This window comes from Cetorhinus maximus, chromosome 3 (genome assembly GCF_964194155.1).
Source record: "Cetorhinus maximus chromosome 3, sCetMax3.hap1.1, whole genome shotgun sequence".
Classification (NCBI taxonomy): Eukaryota; Metazoa; Chordata; class Chondrichthyes; order Lamniformes; family Cetorhinidae; genus Cetorhinus; species Cetorhinus maximus.
Window position 1 is genome coordinate 68830946 of NC_135881.1, and position 23900 is coordinate 68854845.

Below are 23900 nucleotides of genomic sequence, written 5' to 3' on the forward strand. Positions count from 1 at the left end.
AGGCCTTGTGGCACTGTAGGTTGCATTCCTGTCTCTGAGCTAGAAGCTCTGGGTTCGGGTCCTACCCCAGAAGGAAATAGCAGTTTGGACCAGTGCTTTTATTTCCCAGTTTTTACTGTTCTTTCCTCCTGTGACTCCAGGACTTGATGTCCAAGGAAGTTGTTCGCACCATGGCCATACTGGTTGAATATTAACCTGCATATCCTTCCAACATATGCCAGTGGCAGCTGGTAAGGGTGGGAGAGATTCCGGGTCAGTCATGGGATGGAAAGAAAATTGGAACCTCAACCCTCAGTGTTTATAGCTCTGGACTACAACATGAATGTAAAAGTGCATGTTGCCACAGCAACTTGGACCACTTGTGGAGTTGGGTTGCTGGCATGAATCAGATTGGTGCCAACAGCATGGCTTCAATCTCTGTTTCGGCTGGGGTGAATCTTTGACTTGCCTCCTTGCCCTACCTGTGGTGGAGGTTGTGGTACTGTGGGTTGGACCTGCCTTCGGACAGGGAGCTGAAGAAGATAAAATAACTCCAGATCTTTATTTTTTTCTGCAATATCATTTCCCCTTGTAATGAAATGAAGAGACCACAGTTTAGTTATGCTGTCATAAGCATAATCGCCTGTGTCTAGCTCCAGCACTGGATGGAGATTGGTTCTGCTGGATTTCCATTCGCTATGCATATCGCACACATTTCCAGTTAGAAATTTGACAGATGCAAGAAGTCTCACCTTAAAGACACAGGAGCTTAATTGTAAACATTGATTATAAATATACTCCGAGTGGATTGCAACACTCAACCTCAAGATGCAATGAAAACTTCCATGTATGCTGTATCAATGGGAAAACTTATTATAAAAATATCAACATTTACTTGCAGGAGGTACATAGGAACAGGATTAGGTCATTCAGCTCCTCCAGCCTGTCCCACGCCATTCAGTGAGGTCTTGTTTGATCTGCGACCTGACTTCATATCGTTGCCATTGCCCCACATCCCATAATACCTTTGGCTAACAAAAATCTATCAATCTCAGTTTTAAAATTAACAATTGATCTAGCATCAATTGCCATTTGCCAAAGAGAGTTCTAAACTTCTACCACACTTTACATGAAGAATTGTTTTCCAATTTTACCCCTGAAAGGTTGGGCTCTTATTTTTAGAATATGCTCTTAGTCCTAGATTCCTCAATTAGTGAAAACAGTTTCTCCCATCTAGCATAGTTGTTCCTCATAATCTTGAGAACTCAATCAAATCACCCCTTAACCTACTAGATTCTAGGGAATACAACCCTAATTTATTTAATCTCTTCTTGTAACTTAACCATCGGAGTCCAGGTATCATTCTAGTAAAACCTAAATTCATTGCATCTCTAAATATTCCCAGTTCTGATGAAAGGTCATTGAAATATTAACTCTGTTTCTCTCTCCACAGGTGCTGCCAGATCTGCTGAGTATTACCAGCATTTCCTCTTTTTATTTCAGATTTCTAGAATCTGTAGTATTTTGCTTCTGTATCAATCTAGTAAATCCTCGCTGCAATCCCTCCAAGGCCAATATATATATCCTTCCTAAGATATGGTGCACAGGACTGCTTACAGTATTCCAGATGTGATCGAACCAGGGCTTTGTATAGCTGAAGCTTGAGTTCTACTCCCGTGTATTTCATTCCTCTAGATGTAAAGGTCAACAGTCTGTGTTTTTGCATTTCTGCCTTTTTGATTATCTTCTGTAGCTATTTCAGCCATTTTAATGCTCTGTGTACCTGGACCCCCAAGTCTTTTAGGGCACCCACTGTTTTAACTTTTCACCATTTAGAAAGTACCCTGTTCTATCCTTTTAAGGTCCAAAGTTGGTGACCTCACATTAGCCCACATTGAAATCCATTTGCCACAGTTTTGGCCATTTACTTATATCTCTGTAATTTTACCCTTCCAGCTACACTACATGCAAAGCTGCCTATATCTTTGTGTCATCATGACGTTTAGATATGTGGTTTTCTATCTCATTATCTAACTCATTAATGAACACAGATCCTGTTGGAGCACGCTAGCCACAACCTGCCAATCAGAATTGTCTTTATACACGTGGGTGAAACTGTAAATGGTGAATTTTGATTTTAAATTAGTCATATAATGTTAGTTCCGTGTTACCCACCAGCTCCAGGCACCATAGACTTTTTCAGTGGCAAGTGTCATATCTTATGAAAGGAAGAAAAGGAAGACTTATGGAGGGTTCTCAGGGAAATCAAGTTGCTTGAGAGATGCTGTTGTGGCTTTGTGGGAACTACAGTTAGTGTGGTGTCTGGCTGCCATGTTCTGTTAAGCGTACTGTCCATTTTATTGTGGGGAGGGTGCCCAGGAGTGGCAAACAAGGTAGCTCTTTCCTTCGCCATCTAACGCAACAGCAACTCCACTTTTCCAGACACCAGTGTTCCAAAATAACTATTGCAATAATTCTGTATTGATACACACTTTTTAACACCTTTTTCCAACACCAGCAAAACAAAAATGCATATTAGGCTTCATTACATTGTGCCTAGCCTCTCTAGGTATAAAAGCACAGACATTTATATTGATAGTCGAAAGGTCGCTAAAGTTGATCATTTTGTGAAATCATGTTTTCATTGTTCATATTCTTGTTTCTTGCCTACAGCTGTATGCGTGATAGAACATAAAGCGACTGATCAGTGAGTCAGTGAGTATGCAAAGCAATCCACTGAGAAACAAGATTCACTTACTATTCAACATCACGTTGTTTGATAGATTCTTGGATAAAAATGCTGGAACTGAACTGCATCATTTATTGTAAAAATAAATTATCAGACTTGAAAAAGAAATTATGGTTGTGTCTTAGTTTTAACTGAAAATTTGAGTTTTGGGGTTGTAGCCTTTTATATACATTGATTCGCATCCTTCCATCTGCGACAGATGATGGGAATACAGCCTCAGAACTTCGGTGAGGTCAGATGTGATCATTTGCTCCATTTCTTTTGATGACTGAACAAACTGATTCTGGAAAGGCAAAGTCTGTCACAAATGTCACACATGAAGTTGCCTCTTGTTTGTGGTGCAGGATGATCTCTGCTGATGCCTCGTTTGCAGGGCTGGCGTCTGCTTTGGAGCTTCTGAAACCACGTGTTGTTGTGCTGGTGAATTCCTGTCCACAGCTGATGTTGCCATTTGCATTGATCTTCAGCTAGAGTTTCCTACTTGTCATGATTAATGTTGAAGTCTTTCATGCCTCTTTTCACAGAATCCTTTAATTGGAGCTGTGGGTGCCCTACTGGTATCTTGGCATGGGCTACCTCTATGTATAACATATCCTTGAGGGCACAGCAATCTTCCATCCTGTGCACATGCCCAAGCCAGTGAAGCCTTCTTTGTTGGAATAGAGCCCGCATGCTTATGATTCCAAAGGTGCATTGTAGACGCTGGAGATGGAAGTTATTGAGCCTTTTTTCTTGCTGGGTGTAAGCTGTCTAAACTTCACTACAATGTGCTGAGGACACAAGCCTTGTAGATAAACATCTTGGTTCTGCAGGTTAGTTTGTTGATTTTCCATGCCATTTTTGTTAGTCAGCCAAAGTTGGTGTCTGCCTTTCAATGTGTGTGCTGAGCTCTTCATCAAGAGACAGGATGTTTGTCACCGTAGATCCAAGCTAGCAGAATTTGCTGACTGCTTCCAGTGGCGTGACGTTTAATCACAGGCAACACCGCAATACCCTGTCCCATTACTACAGTTTTCTTGACACTGATGGTGAGGGAGAACATGACACAGGCATGGGACAAACAATCCGTGAGCCTTTGGAGCTGGTCTTCTGAATGGGCAACTATTGAGCATTATCATACAGGAGTTCTCTGATCAGGACATGCCACACTTTTGTCTTACTTTTCAGCCTTGATAGGTTGAGGAATTTCCCGTCTGAACGTGTGTGGAGATACACTCCTTCCATGTTGGCAGAGGCAGAGGAAAAGATACAAAACAGGACAGGGGCTGTTTCACCCCATTCTTGATCTCGAAACTGTCAGAAGTGGAGCCATTGAACCGAATGGTGCTGCGCATGTTATCATGGGAGGACCGTGAAGCTTGGGAGGAAAGCCAATTTCTGCTATTATCCGGTACAGGCCTGTCCTGCTCATGGTGTCAAATGTTTTGTGACATCAACAAAAACAAAGTAGAATGGCGTTTGCTGCCCTCTACACTTCTCTTGAAGCTGACGTTGGGACAATATCATGTATACCGTGTATCTGCCTGCTCTGAAGCCATATTGTGCTTCTGAGTTTATTCTGTTGGTCAGTCAATTGAGCTTTGTTAGAATGACTTTGGCAAAGGCCTCTGCAGTGACGCAGTGGAGTGAGAAGCCCCGGTGGTTCTTCCAATCCCCTTGATTGCCTTTGTTCTTGTTTAATGTGATGATGCTTGTGTCACACGTATCCAGAGCCTTCTCTCCAGCAGAGTTGGAGGAGGTTGTGAAGGTATGGCAGCAGATAGGCCTTTGAGTAGCTCAGCTGGTATTCCATCCTTTCCATATGCTTCCATTGCTGCTTGGGAATCAATGGCCTTTTCAAGCCATTTAAATAATGAGGGTTCTGCTTCAAGCTCATACATGACAGGTAGCTGCAGAAGATCATTAAGCACAGCACACGGATATCCATCTCACATGACTACCCAGTGGGCAATTTGCTTGTTCCCCATCTGTGGATTTCAAAGGAACAATTTTGATGATGGTGCGGCCAAGCACCCTTTTGATACCTCATACGTTGTGCAAAGGTTACCATTGTCACTATCAGTATTTATTTGCATAGGTTGATGCAATACTTGTTGGTGCAGTACCTTGTTGTCTTTCACGTGCTGCCTTGGGGTAGGGCATGAAGTTGTCACATGCTTTAGGGTTAGGAGGCAGGCTGTAAAACAGGTGAGCTGCGCTCTTCACTTCAATGACAGCAGTCATTTCTGCAAGGTTGGTCTCTAACCAATCTTTGATCCCGGTTCTTCCTTTGATGTGATTACTGCAGCTTCATAGATGATTGACCGCAGAGACCTGCATGCTTCCTCAGCATTATCTGGTGAGCCCTCAGCTGGAAGGGATTGCCCAAGAATTTCTGAGAGCTTCTGACATTTGTCATTATCCTTCATGCGTGGCAAGCCATTGCGTTTGGACTTGTGTATTTTCCATGGTTGCACTTTCACCAGGCTACTGATAAACTAGTGATCAGTATCGCAGTCTGCACTGTGATAGGTGAGTGTGTAAAGAATGCTGAAAAGATCACATCTTCTGGTCATTATCAGGTCAAGTTTGCACAAGTGGCCAGATCTCGGCTGGTGCCATGTCATTTTATGTCAATATGTGTCCTGGAAGAATTTGTTGGTAACGCAAAGTCCATTCTGTGCACAAAGTTTTAGTAGCTGCTGTCCATTTTTGGTCATCTAGCCAATGCTATGATGACCGTGGTACGTTTGTCTGCCTGATCCAACTCTAGCCAGGACTTTAAATACGGTAGATGTTCCACAATATCATCTGGAGTGTCATATAAGTGCTTTTACCTTTGGTATTGGCGTACAGAGTTGGTTTATGAGCACAGATGATGGTGACAAAACTTCCATCTAATGGTAGATGAAAAGATGTGAGGTTCATAAGTCGCAACAGACATCACAAATGCCTGTGTCAATCTGCTGTTTACAGCAAAGCCCATTCCTTGTTCATGGTGTCATCTGCACTTTTGCCATGCCAGTAGAAGATATGATTGGCCTCACTTACTGATCCCGTTTTTATTCGTTCAGGGGATGTGGATTCGCTGGCTAGGCCAGCATTTATTGCCCATCTCTAGTTGCCCTTGAGAAGGTGGTGGTGAGCTGCCTTCTTGAACCACTGCAGTCCATGTGATGTAGGTACGCCCACAGTGCTGTTAGGAAGGGAGTTCCAGGATTTTGACCCAGTGATAGTAAAGGAACAGCAATATATTTCCAAGTCAGGGCGGTCAGTCAAGTCAGCCAATTTAGTCTCTTGGAGAGCAGCAATGTTGATATTGAACTTGTGCAGCTCACAGTTGATCAATGCCATCTGTTTGTTGACTGTAAGCATCATGCATGTCATAGAGCCATAGAATCATAGTCATAGAGTCATAGAGGTCAACAGCACAGAAAAAGTCCCTTTGGCCCATCGAGTCTGCGCCAGTCAAACAAGTACCTAACTATTTTAATCCCATTTTCCAGCAGCCCTAGGCCCATAGCCTTGTATGCCATGGCATCGCAAGTGCACATCCAAATACTTCTTAAATGTTATGAGGGTTTCTGCCTCTACCACTCTTTCAGGCAGTGAGTTTCAGATTCCCACCGTCCTCTGGGTGAAAAAATTCTCCCTCACATCCCCTCTAAACCTCCTTCCCCTTACCTTAGATCTATGCCCCGTGGTTATTGATCCCTCCACCAAGAGGAAAAGTTCCTTCCTGTCTACCCCATCATGCACACCTCAATCATGTTCCCCCTCAATCTCCTCTGCTCCAGGGAAAATAACCCCAGTCTATCCAATCTCTCCTCATAACTAAAACTCTCCAGCCCGGGCAACATCCTGGTAAATCTCCTCTGCACTCTCTCTAGCGCAATCACATCCTTCCTATAATGCGGATTCCAGAATGGCACACAATACTCTAGCTGTGGCCTAGAGTATTGCATGCATGTAGTCCTGACATTCCAGCTTCTGAGCTATAGAATCTTTGCCTTTTGTTTCTTGGATACCCATTTACAGCTTGCTTGTGAGGATAGGCTCTCTAATCCTCATGTACCCAATGATGAAGGCAGATGTTGGCAGGGCAGTACCTTATTGCCTGGGGTCTGGCCCGCTTGAGGCAGGCAGTGTCTGACTAATAGAATGTGCTGATTCTTCCCATTGTCGTGCCCTGCCCTTATGCCAAACAAACTGGATTTATAACCTGTAAACTGTTATCTCCTGGGTTGGTCAACCCTTGTTTGCCACTTATAACAGTAAAGACAAAGTATCCTTGCCATTTGTTTTTTGGCTGCATAGCCAATTTTCTCAGCATCTGCATCTCCCTCTTCACATTATAGACTGAATCCAGAGGAAGGGTGGGAGCCCCTCCATCTAGAGTCCTTTCGGTTGCAGGAGTTCCTGGAAGGTGCTTGCTTAAAGCGATCGCCAGGCACCTATAGGACTCCACTCCAATTCCTTTGATTCTCTTGGGCTGGACCCATATATATGCAGTCATATAAAAACAAGAGCTTTCTTTATTTTTATTAATTCTCTGATCTGCACTTTCATTGAGCAAGGCTGTTTGTTGGGAACCTTGCCATACTAAAGTTGCCCTGGTATATCTACAGTGTCAAGTATCTACGAATCAAATATTTTGTTTCCAGGTAACTGAATTTATTAATACATTCCCAGAATACCTCAATTCAAAATATCCTTACTGAGGTCATGCTTGATTCATCTTTCTGATTTTACAAAAGTTGTATCTCAGAAATAGATATGGCTAACACAAGTATGCAATTGAGTAGCATAACGGTTGTGCCTTCTGTTTCATATTTAAAGCATCCAGGAGGCTGCACGTTGATCAAGGTTTCAATTTTACTAGCGGACTATCCAATTAGGCCCTTAACAAGACCAGTAACACCATCCATCAAGGTGCTGTCCAATTCCCTACTTGTCCAAACAGAACAGTTCATGATTAAGAACTTTCCCCACTGTTTTAGCCACTTTGTTGACAATGAACAATTGAATGAAATCCCATAAATCTTCCACATTTCATGATAGCAAGAGCTGGAGTGAACAGAATGCAGCAGAAAGTTCCTTTTATCTGTAGAAGTGGAGGTATTATGGACTTTATGAAAATAGTTAGGAATCCCCTAGTATTAAGGTAGAAGTGGTAGTAATCTTTTCACTCTTTGCTATGAGGTACAATTTGTATCATAAACACACGGTGGCAGAATCATCCCTCTCTTTCAATCTTGATTGCATATGTATTCAGTGAAAAATGCATCAAGCACCAGACCAAAACATATTTCTTTAATCAGTGGAATACAACAGTATCCAGAATGGGTGGAGCAGCATGTTGACACTTCACCTTTGAAACCTGCATTTCTCTTTTTGTTGGCTGTAAGAGTCCACCTAAAAAAACACTTGTGCAGTTTCAACTTAGTCCTCAAGGGAACGGATGCACAGCACAAAAGCAGCCCCTAATTTTGAACTCAAGTTATTTTATTCAAAACGTTACAGAGTGGGTGGTGCAGAATATGAACAATATGATACTAGGGCTTTTCTGAGCTTGGGGTTAAGGTAACATTGCTGTGCAGAGTAGAGGCAAATCTAATAGAGGAAATCTAAGTATTACAGATCTACCTCATGCTATACCTCATCGGAGAGTGCTTAATGCAACTACTGGGTGTCAGAAATGGAAAGATGCTTCTTTTGACAGGATTCATCTTTCACTTTGGTGAACAGCAACATTGATCAAAAAAAAAAGGATGTTTATCTATAACTTCTAGCCATCATATTCCCAACAGAGTGAAATGAAGATGGGTATAATTAAAGAAGAATGTTACTGTATGAGAGTACTCATTTCTATGGGCAGAATCATCCCGGATTTACACGAAGTGTGGTAGCAGGCAGGAAAAAGTGGATTTTACGTGCCGGCCGCAATGGCGGGTTTTCATGCCTTATCGTCCCAATCCCGCCTCATTATTCATGCATTCCTGGGAAACATGCCGTTTCGTTGGTGGTTGGCCTCTGATTCGCCCACCACACCAACACCTCATCACTTCCTCACGCTGGGCCCCATATTTAAAGTGCAGCCGCGTGCACACCTCTCAGTACTTCCAGTTCATGACGGCTGCACAGAAGACTCCAGCACCCCCCATTCAGTGACACATCCCTGGGATGCCTTCTGGACACCACTGGAGCCCACCACGATGTCCTCTACTCCCGCTCTGGCCGCAGGAGGCCCAACAGTGTCACCACTCTGGCTTGGTAGGTGATGGCAGTGGTGGTCAGTGCCAAAGCTGCACAGACGAGGTTCATCACCCAGTGCAAAAAGAGGATGAATGACCTCATCTGTGCCACCAGGGTAAGGCAACCATCTCATCACTCTAAACTCACACACTCACAAGCCCATCACACATTCACTGGCATCTCACACTGCCAGTTCAAGGGACATCACCACTCATTCTCTCACACACACCCTCACATCTTTATCTGGCCTCATCTCCTCTGGAAACTGCCTCCTCAACCCTCGCCCTCTTGAGGACACCTGCACATATCAACATGTGTTCACACACACACACCCTGGGATACACCCCTTCCCCAGTACAGCCCTCACCTTACAGCCTCTTCCCTTGCCTGAGGCCACTTTTCTCCCTTCCCCAAGCAAGCCATAGCCCTGCAGCCTGCGAAGCCTGGTGCTGATAACCATGAGTGCTGCCCGGAGCAAAGTAGGCAAACAAGCCTCAAAGTCCCGAGCGAAGTTCAGCTAGCCAGGTGCACATCGCTTATGTTCAGTTCTGAAACACGCCGGCGTGATTGCCAGGATGATCCAGCAGAGGGGATGATTCAGGCGGGCTGATCTTATAATGATATGCAGATGTATTAAAATGAAGTTCCCAACATCTAGCGGGGGAAACGCAACCCGGCATTGACGGGTGAAGCGAATGATTGCAAGCTGGTTTCATGACATCGTGAAACCGATTTTTGGCCTCCCCACCACATTGTCTGCTCATGCCTGCCAAGATGCCTAATGTCAGTGGACACAAAAAATTCTGCCCTAATACTTGTGACTAGCTTGGAATGTTACTGTATACGAATACCGTATAACTAGCCTGCAAGGTAGCTATTTGCTCATTACTTCTACTACCTGTTACATAAAGCCTCTTCCCCACTCCCATCAGGACATGCTGCTTTAGATGCACCCATCTAGATTTTTTAGTTTAGGTCATGAATAGTTGGAAACAAATTTAAAGCTCACTCGAAATGCAGGAGAAATTTTTGTTTTTGTTGTATGCTGTAAATTAGTGTAAACAGAATGTAATGGAATAGAAAGTATGACAGAAATATACAGTGTGGATGTCTGCTAATTATGTACAATGTGTGCATTTTCACCAAGCGAATAATCAGTGGCTGAAATCTCCTGTTTGAAATGTGTAGCAGTGCCATTATAATCTGATAATTAAGGTGGGTGATGGCATTTTGCCCTGCAGATTACCTTCTAACATTCATGTGTGAGGGATTCTGAGGGCATACATAATTGGCATTGTACTTGGACATCAGTGTTAGATGAAAGCTCATTACAAGGGAATAGGAAAAAGTTTCAGTGAACATTTTTAAGTCCATTCCTTAATCACTTCTATCATCTTTTCTGTGTCACTTACATTTCAAGAGCCTTTCTGACCATTGTAAAGCCTCTTTTTTTTAATCTCCTTATAGCTCCCTTAGTGCAACCAATAGGTGATCAGTGGGAATTCCTTACAGCAGTCCTAATGGACAAATGTAGTGCTATCAATTTTCATGTGACCCTTTCATTGAACAAATGGTGGTTGGAAGGAGCCCACCATTCATCCTGTGAAGTTCACTGGAGATCCGGGCAACTTTCACGATTAGGCCTTCTTAAAATAAAATCGGCGAGTTGCTGATGCTAAAAATGAGCACTTCCAGGCAGTTTGTCAATCAGAGTGGGGATGGAGGAATGGGGAGATGGAGGGAATGAAGGGGTGGGGGGAAATAAAGGAATGGAAAGTTGTAAGACTGTGGATGGAATCCAATGGCTCCTCTGTGAAGTTGAGCACATTTTTATTTAAAACAGCAAGTCAGTAGACTCTTAGAGCCAACAAAAAGATGAAATGCAGTTTTCAAAGTTGAAGTGCCAGCATGCTGCTCCACCCATTCTGGTTAGTGCTGTATTCCACTGATTAAAGAAATATTGTATAGGTAACCATGGCAGCTTTGGCTGCAGGTAGGGATATTTTATTGGAGGCACTCATGCTTCTCCTGGGCCCCCCCTCAAAATTTTATAACCATTCACCCCCAGCTGTTCTTTGTTGAACACTGGGTTAACCAATTTTTGCACTGCTGAATGGGTGGGGTTTTTGCAGAATGGACTATGCACATTTTCATCCAAAGGATGCACTGGTATCCTATATGCATCATCAGACTCCAACAAGCATTTGAAAACAGGTATTCCTGAGATGTAGCCATCACCTGCAAAGCTGGCATTCATTGCCCACCTCTAGTTACCTTTGAGTTGATGGTGGTGGGCCATGTTTTTCACTGCTACACTTGAATGGTTTGCTCAGCCACTTCAGTTGACAGTAAAGAGTCAGCCACATAGGTGTGAGGCTGGAGGAGGTCTCTTTCCCTAAGTGCATTAATGAAACAGCTGGGTTTTCTGTCAGTTTGACAGCTTTTTTGGCCTTTCTTAGCCATTTTTATAGCCATTTTTACCTCCAGGTTTTTAAAACTGAATTCAAATTCTCAAACAGATATGGCAGGATTTGATTTTCAATTTCCTGGGTTATTAGTTGAGACCTTTGGGTTACTGGACTTGTAACAGAACCACTACACTACTATACCCATACATGAATGAGGCTTCCCACCTGTTTCCAGCAGAAACTCAAAATGTGTATTTCCTGGCTCGCTCCAGGAGGTGGGATGCCAGAATGAGTGGAGCAGTAATTTCATCATTGTGATTTTGGTTTTGTTACTCCCCTGCTCCAACAAAAAATGCCATAGTGAAGATAGCAATTTCACCTGCACTTCGTGAAGTCCAAATTAATTTTAATACTGGATGTTTCTTTGGAATTATTGCATGTCTTGCTTGAAACTCTTTTGAGTTATCAACAGTCACAGATTGCAACTCTTTCGAGTACAATCACAGTTCTTGGTTTCCGGGAGTGGGACATGAACCCACAACCCTCTGATTCAAAGGCGAGGGTGCTATGAACTGAGCCACAGCTGACACCTCCACGTCTTGCTTGAAACTCTTTTGAGTTATCAACAGTCACAGATTGCAACTCTTTCGAGTACAATCACAGTTCTTGGTTTCCAGGAGTGGGACATGAACCCACAACCCTCTGATTCAAAGGAAAGGGTGCTATGAACTGAGCCACAGCTGACACCTCCATGTCTTGCTTGAAACTCTTTCGAGTTATCAACAGTCACAGATTGCAACTCTTTCGAGTACAATCACAGTTCTTGGTTTCCGGGAGTGGGACATGAACCCACAACCCTCTGATTCAAAGGCGAGGGTGCTATGAACTGAGCCACAGCTGACACCTCCATGTCTTGCTTGAAGCTGCACCACAAGAGGAAAGTCATTCCAGGGAGATCAACAGCCAGCATAGTCTGATTGGCCACACTTGTAAGCGAGTTACCAACTGTAAGAGGCATTAACACATCTACCTTGCAACAACCACAGGTTTCACAGACTAGGAAATCCAGAGTTTGTGTCATCAGCTGTAAAGACACCTGCACTAATTGTAATTGTAATTAAATGCTGATTAACCTTGGAATGTGACTATTTATAGTAATTAGGCTTAAAAGCATAGGCCAGAATAAATACAGCTACGCCTTAGTCACAGAATAATGCAATGCGATTACATGGTATTATGTTCCTTTTGTTATAAAACATTATAACATGTGATTTGCTGTGAACAATGCCTTGGAGAATCTGTTAATACATTATTTCTTCAAAACGCTCTGCCAAAATTCTACAATGGAATATAATGGTTCGAATAAAGAAACATTTGACTAACTGGATTGCTCTTCTAAAGAGTCAGTGAGGACTCTCTGGGCCAAACGGCCCCCTTCTGTGCTGTACTTTTCCGTGTATGTACAAGGAAAAGGAAAAGTGGACAAATAGGTAAAAACTGGCTCAAAAAAAGAAAGTTGAGAATAGATATCAATGGAAACCTTTCAACCTACAAAAGCCACAAAGGGGATTAATTTTTATTTATAATAACTTCCTTAACTTGGATTACATATTTTTATAAATAACTTACATGAGGGCACTGAAGTAAAATGTTCAAGTTTGCAGGTGATAGTAAAATTGAAAATAAAACAAAGGAACAAAAAATTAAATTCAGAAAGTTTTCAGGAAACTTGGCAAGTAGGCGAAAATACAACAACAATCACTTGCATTTATACAGAGGCTCTAAAAATAGAAAATGCCAGAAGACACATTATAATCTGAAGGAGATTAAAATGGATAAAAGAATGGAACATGAAGACACAGTGCTCAAAAGCTTGCCTGAAAAGATGGATATTGAGAAGATTTTTAAAGGTAATGAAAGATGGAGAGGCAGATGGCTGAGGTGGCTTTAGATTCTGTCAGCAACAATGGAACGAAGGTGCACAAAAGGCTAGCAGCTTGGAAGAAGAAATGGTGCGTGAATGGTAAAAAGCTGGAGGAGATTGCAGAATATGTGGGAAGTGGGGTGTGGGTATTTGGAGATGTGGACAGGATCTTAACTGCACTGCTTTGGAGGATAGGTGGATGCCATCAAGGATAGATTAATTAGTGTGTGGGGCTTTTGGTGTGTGGGGCTTAGCGCAGATATGGGCAGTTGAGTTTTGAATAAGTTTGAGTTTATGAAAGGTGAAGCCTAGAGGGAGGGAGTCTAGAGACAATAAAAGTGAATTTAATTGACTGAGTGTGAGGTAGGATAGAGGCTACCAATATTGCAGAGATGTAAGTAAGTAGTTATGATGATGGGTAGAATGTGACATAATTGAACTCAGAATCACAGTGGTTACAGCACAGAAGGAACATGTCTGTGCTGACTCTCTGAAGGAGCACTTCACCTGATGCCATTTCCCTGCCTTTTCCCTGTAGCCCTGCACATTCTTCCTTTTCAGATAATAATATAATTCCCCCTTGAATGCCTTGATTGACCCTGCCCCCACCACACTCTCAGGCAGTGCTTTCCAGATAGCAAACCACTCACTGTGTGAAAAAGCTTTCCCTCATTTTGTCATTGCTTCTTTTGCCAATGTCCTTAAATCTGTGCCCTCTGGTTCTCGATCCTTCCACATGGGATCAGTTTCTACTTATCTACTCTGTCCAGGCCTCTTATGATTTTGAATGCCTATATCAAATCTCCTCTCAAACCTTCTCTTCTCCAAGGAAAACAGTCCTAGGTTCTCCAGTCTATCAATGTAACTAAAGTTCCTCATCCCTTGAACAATTCTCATTAATTTTTTCTGCCCTCTCTCGAGCAGGTTTGTCAAATAGCAGCCTGTGGGCCACATTGTGGCCTGCGAAGCCCCTCTATGTGGCCCAACGGAGCCACGGGTCAAGATGCCGGTTGGACCGGTCAGTGAAATTGAAGATTTCTGCAAGGGGCTGTTCCTCCAATCACAGCTTGTTTCTTTCCCAAGTCTGCTGCTGATAGGCTCACTAGTGTCGCTAAGCTTCAGGCCTCATCCCAGGTCTCTCTTCCCCTCTGACCACACTCCATTCCCAGACAATTTAGTGAGTAAAGGTAGGTTGGTAAGTGAGGGTGGGTGTGGGCGAGTGAAGGTGTGGGTGAGAGTGTGGGTGGGTGAGGGAGGGATGGTAGTTGGTTTACACACAGACAATGTCCCTGAACCATACAATAGGTGAATTTTCAATTAAGATTCTGTTACAGCACGATCCAATTTGTCTTGGTGAAACAGGAGCATTGAACGCCCATCCATATTGATTACTGACATCACTTTTACTGTAAACATCCAATCCAGAGACCTGACTGACCTAATTCTTCTTTTTTATTCATTCACAGGATGTAGGCTTCGCTGGCTGGGTCAGCATTTATTGCCCATCCCTAGTTGCCCCTGAGAAGGCAGTGGTGAGCTGCCTTCTTGAACTGCTGCAGTCCATGTGGTGTAGGTACACCCACAACACTGTTAGGAAGGAATTTCCAGGATTTTGACCCAGCGACAGTGAGGGAATGGCGATATATTTCCAAGTCAGGGTGGTGAGTGACTTGGAGGGGAACTTCCTGGTGGTGGTGTTCCCATCTATCTGCTGCCCTTGTCCTTCTAGATGGTAGTGGTCGTGGGTTTTGAAGGTGCTGTCTAAAGAAGCTTGGTGAATTCCTGCAGTGCATCATGTAGATGGTACACACTGCTGCAACTGTGCGTCGGTGGAGGGAGTGAATGTTTGTGGATATGGTGCCAATTAAGCGGGCTGCTTTGCCCTGGATGGTGTCACGCTTCTTGAGTGTTGTGGGAGCTGCACTCATCCAGGCAAGTGGGGAGTATTCTATCACACTCCTGACTTGTGCCTTATAGATGGCGAAGAGGCTTTGGGGGGTCAGGAGGTGAGTTACTCATCGCGGAAGTCCTAGCCTCTGACCTGATCTTACAGCATTTATATGGCTAGCCCTGTTCAGTTTCTGGTCAATGGTATCCCCAGGATGTTGATAGTGGGGGATTCAGAGATGGTAATGCCATTGAACATCAAGGGGCATGGTTGCATTCTCTCTTGTTGGATATGGTCATTGCCTGGCACTTGTGTGGCATGAATGTTACTTGCCACTTGTCAGCCCAAGCCTGGATATTGTCCAGGTCTTGCTGCATTTGGATATGGACTGCATCAGTATCTGAGGAGTCATGAATGGTGCTGAACATTGTGCAGACATCAGCGAACATCCCTGCTTCTAACCTTATGATGGCAGGAAGGTCATTGATGAAGCAGCTGAAGATGGTTGGGCCAAGGATACTACCTCGAGTAACTCCTGCAGTGATGTCTGGAACTGAGATGACTGACCTCCAACAAACACAAACATCTTCCGTTATGCTAGGAATGACTCCAACCAGCGGATGGTTTTCCCCTGATTCCCATTGACTCCAGTTTTGCCAGGGCTCCTTGATGCCACACTTGGCCAAATGTGGCCTTGATGTTAAGGGCAGTTACTCTCACTTCACCACTGGAATTCAACCCTTTTGTCCATGTTTGAACCAAGGCTATAATGAGGTCAGGAGCTGAGTGGCCCTGGCGGAACCCAAACTGGGTGTCAGTGAGCAGGTTATTGCTAAGCAAGTGCCGCTTGATAGCACTGTTGATGACCCCTTCCATTACTTTACTGATGATTGTGAGAACACTGTTGGGGTGGTAAATGGCTGGTTTAGATTTGTCCTGCTTTTTATGTGCAGGACATATCTGGGCAATTTTCATATAGCTGGGTAGATGCCAGTGTTGTAGCTGTACTGGAATGCCTTGGCTAGGGGTCCGGCAAGTTCTGGAGCACAAGTCTTCAATACTATTGCTGCAATATTGTCAGGGCCCATAGCCTTTGCAGTACCCAGTGCCTTCAATCGTTTCTTGATATCACATGAAGTGAATCGAATTGACTGAAGACTGGCACCTGCGATGCTGGGGACCGCTGGAGGAGGTCGAGATGGCTCATTCACTCGGCACTTGTGGCTGAAGATTGTAGCAAATGCTTCAGCCTTATCTTTTGCACTGATGTGCTGGGCTCCTCCATCATTGAGGATGGGGATATTTGTTGAGCCTCCTCCTCCAGTGAGTTATTTAATTGCCAACCACCATTCACCATTTACCGTTATTACCCATCCAAATACAGGACTGACCATTCTTATAATGTTAATTATAAGTGTGTGTGAGAGGAGCAAATGTGTGTGTGCGTGTGAGAGGGGTGAGTGTGTGTGTGTGTGTGTGAGGGGTGAATGTGTGTGTGTGTGAGAGGGGTGAATGTGTGAGAGGCAGAGGTGAGGGGTGAGTGTGAGTGGTGTGTGTTTGTATATGTGCATGTGTGTGTGTGTGTGTGTCTGAGGGGTGAGAGGGAGGAGAGTATGTGTGTCTGGCTCACTCCCAGCCTCAGGGTTCTCATTCATTCTCAACCCCACACACCATCATGTGCTCTCACCCACTCTCCCAGTGGGTGAGGATGAGTGAGTGAGTGAGCACCTGAGACTGGCAGTGAGTTGGACACACATACTCTCATGTTTCAAACAGTCATCTTTATTTATTACTCATTTTTGTAAGTAATCAATTTATTGGGCAATTATTTATTTTCCCTTCTTTGGTGGGGGGGGGAATGTGCGGGAGCGGGCGGACGGGTTCCCGATCGGCGCCCCTGGTCGGGTGCGCGCTGCCATTTTATGTGGGAGGGCCAATTAAGGCCCGCCCAGTGTGATGTAAGCCAGGAAGTGCTATGCGCTCCCTGTGCGGATGGGGGGTGGATTCCTTGAGCCGGGAGTGCGCTCTTTCGCATGTGCGCGAAAGAGCCCACAGATCTCCCTGTGGCAAAGTGCTGCCTCAGGGAGATCGGCTCAGGTTTGAAACATTAAATAAAGATGAGAAGAAAATTTCGCTGCCATGTCCCCTTATGTGATACTGTCACATGAGTTGGGACATGTCATAACTTTTATTTTAAAATATTCTGAAATTTTTAAATCCCTCATAAAACCTCATCCCACCCGTGGATGAGGTTTCATGTTTTTTAAGAAACCTGCCAGGGCTTCCGGCCTGCCCGCCAACCTTAAGGTTGGATGGGCAGCTCCATTAATGATTTCAATTACTTTTTTAATGGCTTAATAGGCTGTCGATAGGTCGGTGGCCATGCAGCTGACTTGGCTGCGTGCCCACCTATCTGAGAATGTAAATGATGCGGGGTGACATCAGGACACCCGCCTGACGTCACCCCGTGTCATTTTACACGTTGGTGAGCGGGCCCCGCCCTCCTGCTCGCTGACTGGAAGATGCAGCCCATTGTTTTGACATTCTTTTGCTCAGCGAATTGTTTCTTTTCATATGTCTTTTTGAAATTCATGCTTAATGTTGTGCCAAACCTTACCTTTCAGAAATTTACTCATTTGCCCCTTGGGTGAAAAAAAATTGAAATGTGGTCCCCCATGTGAAAAGGTTAGACAAGCCTGCTCCAATGCCTTCACATCCTTCCTAAAATGTGGCACCCAGAACTGGATGCAATACCCCAGTTGAGGTCAAACCAGTGTTTTATGCAAGTTCAACATAACTTCCTTGCTTTTGAACTTTATGCCTCTATTAATAAAACTTAGGATTCTGTATGCTTTATTTACTGCTCTCTCAACTTGTTCTGCCACCTTCAATGGTTTATGCACATATACAGCCAGGTCTTTCTGCTCCTGCACGCTCTTTAGAATTGTATCCTTTATTTTATATTGTCTCTCCTTGTTCTTTCTACCAAAATGAAGCATCTCATACTTTTCATCATTAAACTTTATTTGCCATTTGTCTGCTCATTTCACCAACCTTTTGAATTTCTACATTACCCTTCTCATGGTTCACAATACCTCCAAATTTTGTATCATCGCAAATTTTGAAATTGTGTGTACCAAGGTCTAGGTCATGTATATGGGTGTCATGAAGCTATTAATGTATATAATATTTTGGAAAATATTTTTCTTTTAAAAGAGGTTTAATCTGTGGGTGTGTCTTAATTGGATTAAAGCCAGCTTGTCTGGGTGCTTTGATGTGTACTAGTCTTGATATGTAAGAGAGATAGTGTGCACTTGCATTTTTTGAATAGAGCAGTCAAGAAGTGGGGTGAAAAATTATACTTATCTAGCAGATACCAAGCCATATATTTATATGACTAATAAAAATGGTACTATGAAAGGGGTTTTATTGTTAGAGAGGTTTAGTTCAGATGTTGTTGATACAATGAGAATTAACATTCAATCAACAGTGGTAGATATAACTTCAGCAGTTTTTGGGTGTGCAGAGCAGAGGCAATGTGAGATCAAAAGGCAGCTGTAAGCCTCCAACTGGCTTCACAGAACCAAAGTGAAAAAAACCTCATTTTGAATTCATAAGGTGAAAATGCTTTGCCCGGTGTTTGGTTAAGTCTATGGGTTGCTATTGCCTCAAAGGAGGTTAGCTTGGGAATTTGTTATGAGTTATGATAGTAGTAATTTGTAGCCATGTGTGTGTATATATATATATATATATATATATATAAATAATATATATATTATTTTAACCTGTGTAAATTAATAAATTGTTTCATTTAGTTTAATGTAAAACCTCAAGAACTGGTGGTCTTATTACTGAGTTTAGAGTCGCATCTCAAACATAATACTTAAAATTATAGGTTAAGACAGTCGGTTAAAGTTTCCCGCTGGGATTTTTAAATAACTCAGCTGTACCAACTGCATCAGTCATAACAATAGGTAAGAAAGAGCAGGTTCTGTCACTCAGCCAATTTCATATTCATATTGCTACTGTTCCTGAGCTCTAACTTTGCTCTCAAGTCTGTTATGTGGCACTTTATCAAACACGTTTTGGAAGTCCATGTACACCACATCAAAAGACTCCAGCAAGTTAATTAAACATGATTTTTCCCTTAAGAAATCTATGTTGTCTTTCCTTAATTAACCCACATTTGTCCAAATGACGATTAATTTTGGCCTGAATCATCATTTCTAGATGTTTCCCCACCACCGATGTTAAACTGATTAGCCCAGTAGTTGCTGGGCTTATCTTTACTCCCTTTTTTGATGGAGGGTGTAAGGCTTGCAATTCTCCAGTCCTCTGGCATCACCCATCTGGTTCACTAATATTCTTTAAGGAAGGATATCTGCTGGTCAACACCCCTTTGTCCTTTTGTCTATGACATCTTTGGCAGTCTCTTCTTGGCCTCCACCTATCATTGGCCCCCTATCTACCTCTCCTGTCCCACCCCCTTCTACCAGCTTATATTTCATCTCATTTCTATATGTCTTAGTTTTGATGAAGGGTCATATGGACTCGAAACGTCAATTGTATCCCTCTCCTCAGATGCTGTCAGACCTGCTGAGTTTTTCCAGGTATTTTTGTTTTTGTTCTATATTTCCAGCATCCGCAGTATTTTGCTTTTATTTTGTTCTTACCTGGTCTGGTCTACATGTGACTCTAGATCCACAGCAATGTGCTTGACTCTTAAATGCCCTCTGAAATGGCCTAGCAAGACACTCCATTGTATCAAACCACTAAAAAGTCTAAAAGGAATGAAACTGGACGGACCACCCAGCATTGACCAAGGCACCGGAAACAACAATGGCAAACTCGGCCCTATCGACCCTGCAAAGTCCTCTTTACTAACCTCTGGGGGCTTGTGTCAAAATTGGGAGAGCTGCCTCACAGATTAGTCAAGCAACAGCCTGACATAATCATACTCACAGAGTCATATCTTACAGACAATGTCACAGACAACACCGTCACCATCCCTAGGTATGTCCTTTCCCACCTTCAGGACAGACCCAGCAGAGGTGGTGGCACAGTGGTATTGTCATTGATTGGTAACCCAGAGACTCAGGGTAATGCTCTGGAGACCTGGGTTTGAATCCCACCATGGCAGATGGTGGAATTTGAATTCAATAAAAATCTGATGATGACCATGAAACCATTGCTGATTGTTGTAAAAACCCATCTGGTTCACTATTGCCCTTTTGGGAAGAAAATCTGCCATCCTTACCTGGTCTGGCCTATATGTGATTCCAGATCCACAGCAATGTGGTTGAATCTCAAATCTAAACAAGGGCAATTAGGGATGGGCAATAAATGCTGGCCCAGCCAGTGACACCCACATACCATGAAAAAAAAAATCAGTGGTCTACAGTCAGGAGGGAGTTGTCCTGGGAATCCTCAACATTGACTCTGGACCTCATGAATTCTCATGGCATCAGGGCAAACTTGGCAAGGAAATCTCCTGCTGGTTACCATGTATCGCCCCCACCCGCCCCTCAGCTGATGAATCTGTGCTCCTCCATGTTGAACGCCGCTTGGAGGAAGCACTGAGGGTGGCAAGGGAGCAGAATGTACTCTGGTGGGGGACTTCAATGTTCATTTGTCCATGTCAGTACCGTTAGGAGTTACCACTGCACAGTCTTTGTAGAGACAAAGTCCTGTCTTCACATTGAGGATACCATCCATTGTGTTGTGTGGCACTACCACTGTGCTAAATGGAATAGATTTCAAACAGATCTAGCAACTCAACACTGGGCATGAGCAGCAGCAGGATTGTACTCAACCACAATCTGTTAACTTGTGGCCCAGCATATCCCCCACTCTACCATTACCATCAACCCTGGTTCATTGAAGAGTGCAGGAGGGCATGCCAGGACCAGCACCAGACATACCTAAAAATGAGGTGTCAACCTGGTGAAGCTACATCACAGGACTACTTGCATGCCAAACAGCAGGCAGAGCTAAGTGATTCCACAGACAACGGATCAGATCTAAGCTCTGCAATCCTGCCACATCCAGTCGTGAATGGTGGTGGACAATTAAACAACTTACTGGAGGAGGGGGCTCCACAAATATCCCGATTCTCAATGATGGAGGAACCCAGCACATCAGTGCAAAAGATAAGACTGAAGCATGTGCAATAATCTTTAGCCAGAGGTGCTGAGTGGATGATCCATCTCGGCCTCCTCTGGAGGTCTCAGCTTCACAGGTGCCAGTCTTCAACCAATTCGATTCACTCCACGTGATATCAAGAAACGGATGAAGGCACTGGATACTGGAAAGGCTATGGTCCCTGACAACATTCCAGCAATAGAAGAACTTGCTGCGTTCCTGGCCAAGCTGTTCCAGTACAGCTACAACAGAGGCATTTACCCGGCAACGTGGAAAATTGCCCAGGTATATCCTGTACACAAAAAGCAGGACAAATCCAACCTGGCCAACTACCGCCCCATCAGTCTAATCTCCATCATCAGTAAAGTGACGGAAGGGGGCCATCAACAGTGCTATCAAGTGGCACTTGGTTTGAAATAACCTGCTCACTGATGCCCAGTTTATGTTCCGCCAGGGCCACTCAGCTCCTGACCTCATTAATGCCTTAGCCGAACTCCAAAGGTGAGGTGAGAGTGACTGCCCTTAACATCAAGGCTGCAATTGACCGAATGTGGCATCAAGGAGCCCTAGTAAAACTGGAGTCAGTGGGAATCAGGGGGAAAACTCTCTGCTGGTTGGAGTCACACCAGCACAAAGGAAGACTGTTGTGGTTGTTGGAGGTCAATCATCTCAGTGCTAGCACATCACTGTAGGAGTTCCTCAGGGTAGTGTCGTAGGCCCAACCATCTCCAGTTGCTTCATCATTGGCCTTCCTTCCATCATAAGGTTAGAAATGAGAATATTTGCTGATGATTGCACAATGTTCAACACCATACACAACTCCTCAGATACTGAAGCAGTCCGTGTTCAAATGCAGCAAGACCTGGACAATATCCAGGCTTGGGCTGACAAGTGGCAAGAAACATTCGCGCCACACAAGTATCAGGCAATAACCATCTCCAACAAAATAGAATCTAACCATCGCCCCTTGACATTCAATGGCAACAGCGTCGCTGAATCCCCCACTATCAACATCCTTGGGGTTTCAATTGAACAGAAACTGAACAGGACTAGCCATATAAATACTGTGGCTACAACAGCAGGTCAGAGGCTATGAATCCTGTGGTAAGTAACTCACCTCCTGACTTCCCAAAGCCTGTTCACCATCTACAAGGCACAAGTCAGGAGTCAGCACTTGCCTGGATGATTGCAGCTCGAACAACACTCAAAAACTTCGACACCAGGACAAAGCAGCCCTCTTGCTTGGCACCCTATCCACAATCATTCACTGTCTCCACTGCACAGTGGCAGCAGTGTATACCAACTACAAGGTGCACTGCAGGAACTCACCAAGCCTCCTTGGACAGCACCTTCCAAACCCATGACCACTACCATCTGGGAGGACAAGGACAGCAGACTCTTGGGAACACCACCACCTGGAAGTTCCCTGCCAAACCATTCACCAGACCGACTTTGAAACATTTCGCTGCCCTTCACTGTCGCTGGGTCAAAATCCTGGAACCTCCCTTCTGAACAGCACTGTGGGTGTACCTACACCATACGTCTGCAGTGGTGAAAGAAGGCAGTTCACCACCACCTTCTCAAGGGCAATTAGGAGTGGGTATTAAATGCCAGCAATGCACACATCCTGTGAATAAATCAAAAAAAAATATCTGAAGTCCAAGGAAGACTGGAAAATCATGGCCAATGCCACTTCAGTTTCCACTCTCACTTCCCTCAGTATCCTTGGATGCATCTCATCCAGTCTTGGTGTTTTATCAATGTTAAGTACAGATAGCCTATCCAATACCTCACCTTTATCATTTTTGAACCCTTCAAGTGTCTGAATTACACCCTCTTTCACCAAGACCTGTACAGCATCTTCTCCCTTGGTAAAGACAGATGCAAAGTGTTAATTTAATACAAAGCCATGCCCTCTGCGTCCATGCATAAATTCCCTTTCATCTCCCTAATCACTGCACTGTTATCAGCTTGCACATCCAGTAACTTAAAGGGCATAATAACTTTGAACTAAAGGTGGCAGGAAAAGGTCTGGAAAGGTCTGGCAGGAAAAATCAGGATATGACTTGAGATGTCCTGCTCAATTTAACTATTGATGACTATTTTAACTAAACATTTTAGCCTCATTTGCAATGCACAATTTCATCTAGCTCATTTTATTTCTAAATTGATGTACACTTGAAGTGCTGTAACAGAATGGATGTGATTCAATTACTTCCGAATGGAGTTACATTTCAATTCCAGGGTAGATTAAAACTTGAAGCTCCTTCAGAGTGTTTATTTTTTAATATGTGTACAGTGCATTTTTCTTCATCTTTTTTTTCCTTTCTCTCTTGTAAGTTTTGACTGCTTGATGGTTTTAGAGGCAAGGAATACTCCTGTATCTCAAATATGCAATCCTTTATTTGTGAGTTTAACTAATGGCTATTGGCAAGCTATTTATCAGGTATTCACCCAAGGTCCACATATGCACACTGCCATCCAGGAGTAACCGATTAGTAATCAAAGTTCAGAGAATGCTGACTGATTATTTTCCTTCTTAAATGAGGTCACTTCTACCATTGCCCTGTGTAAGAT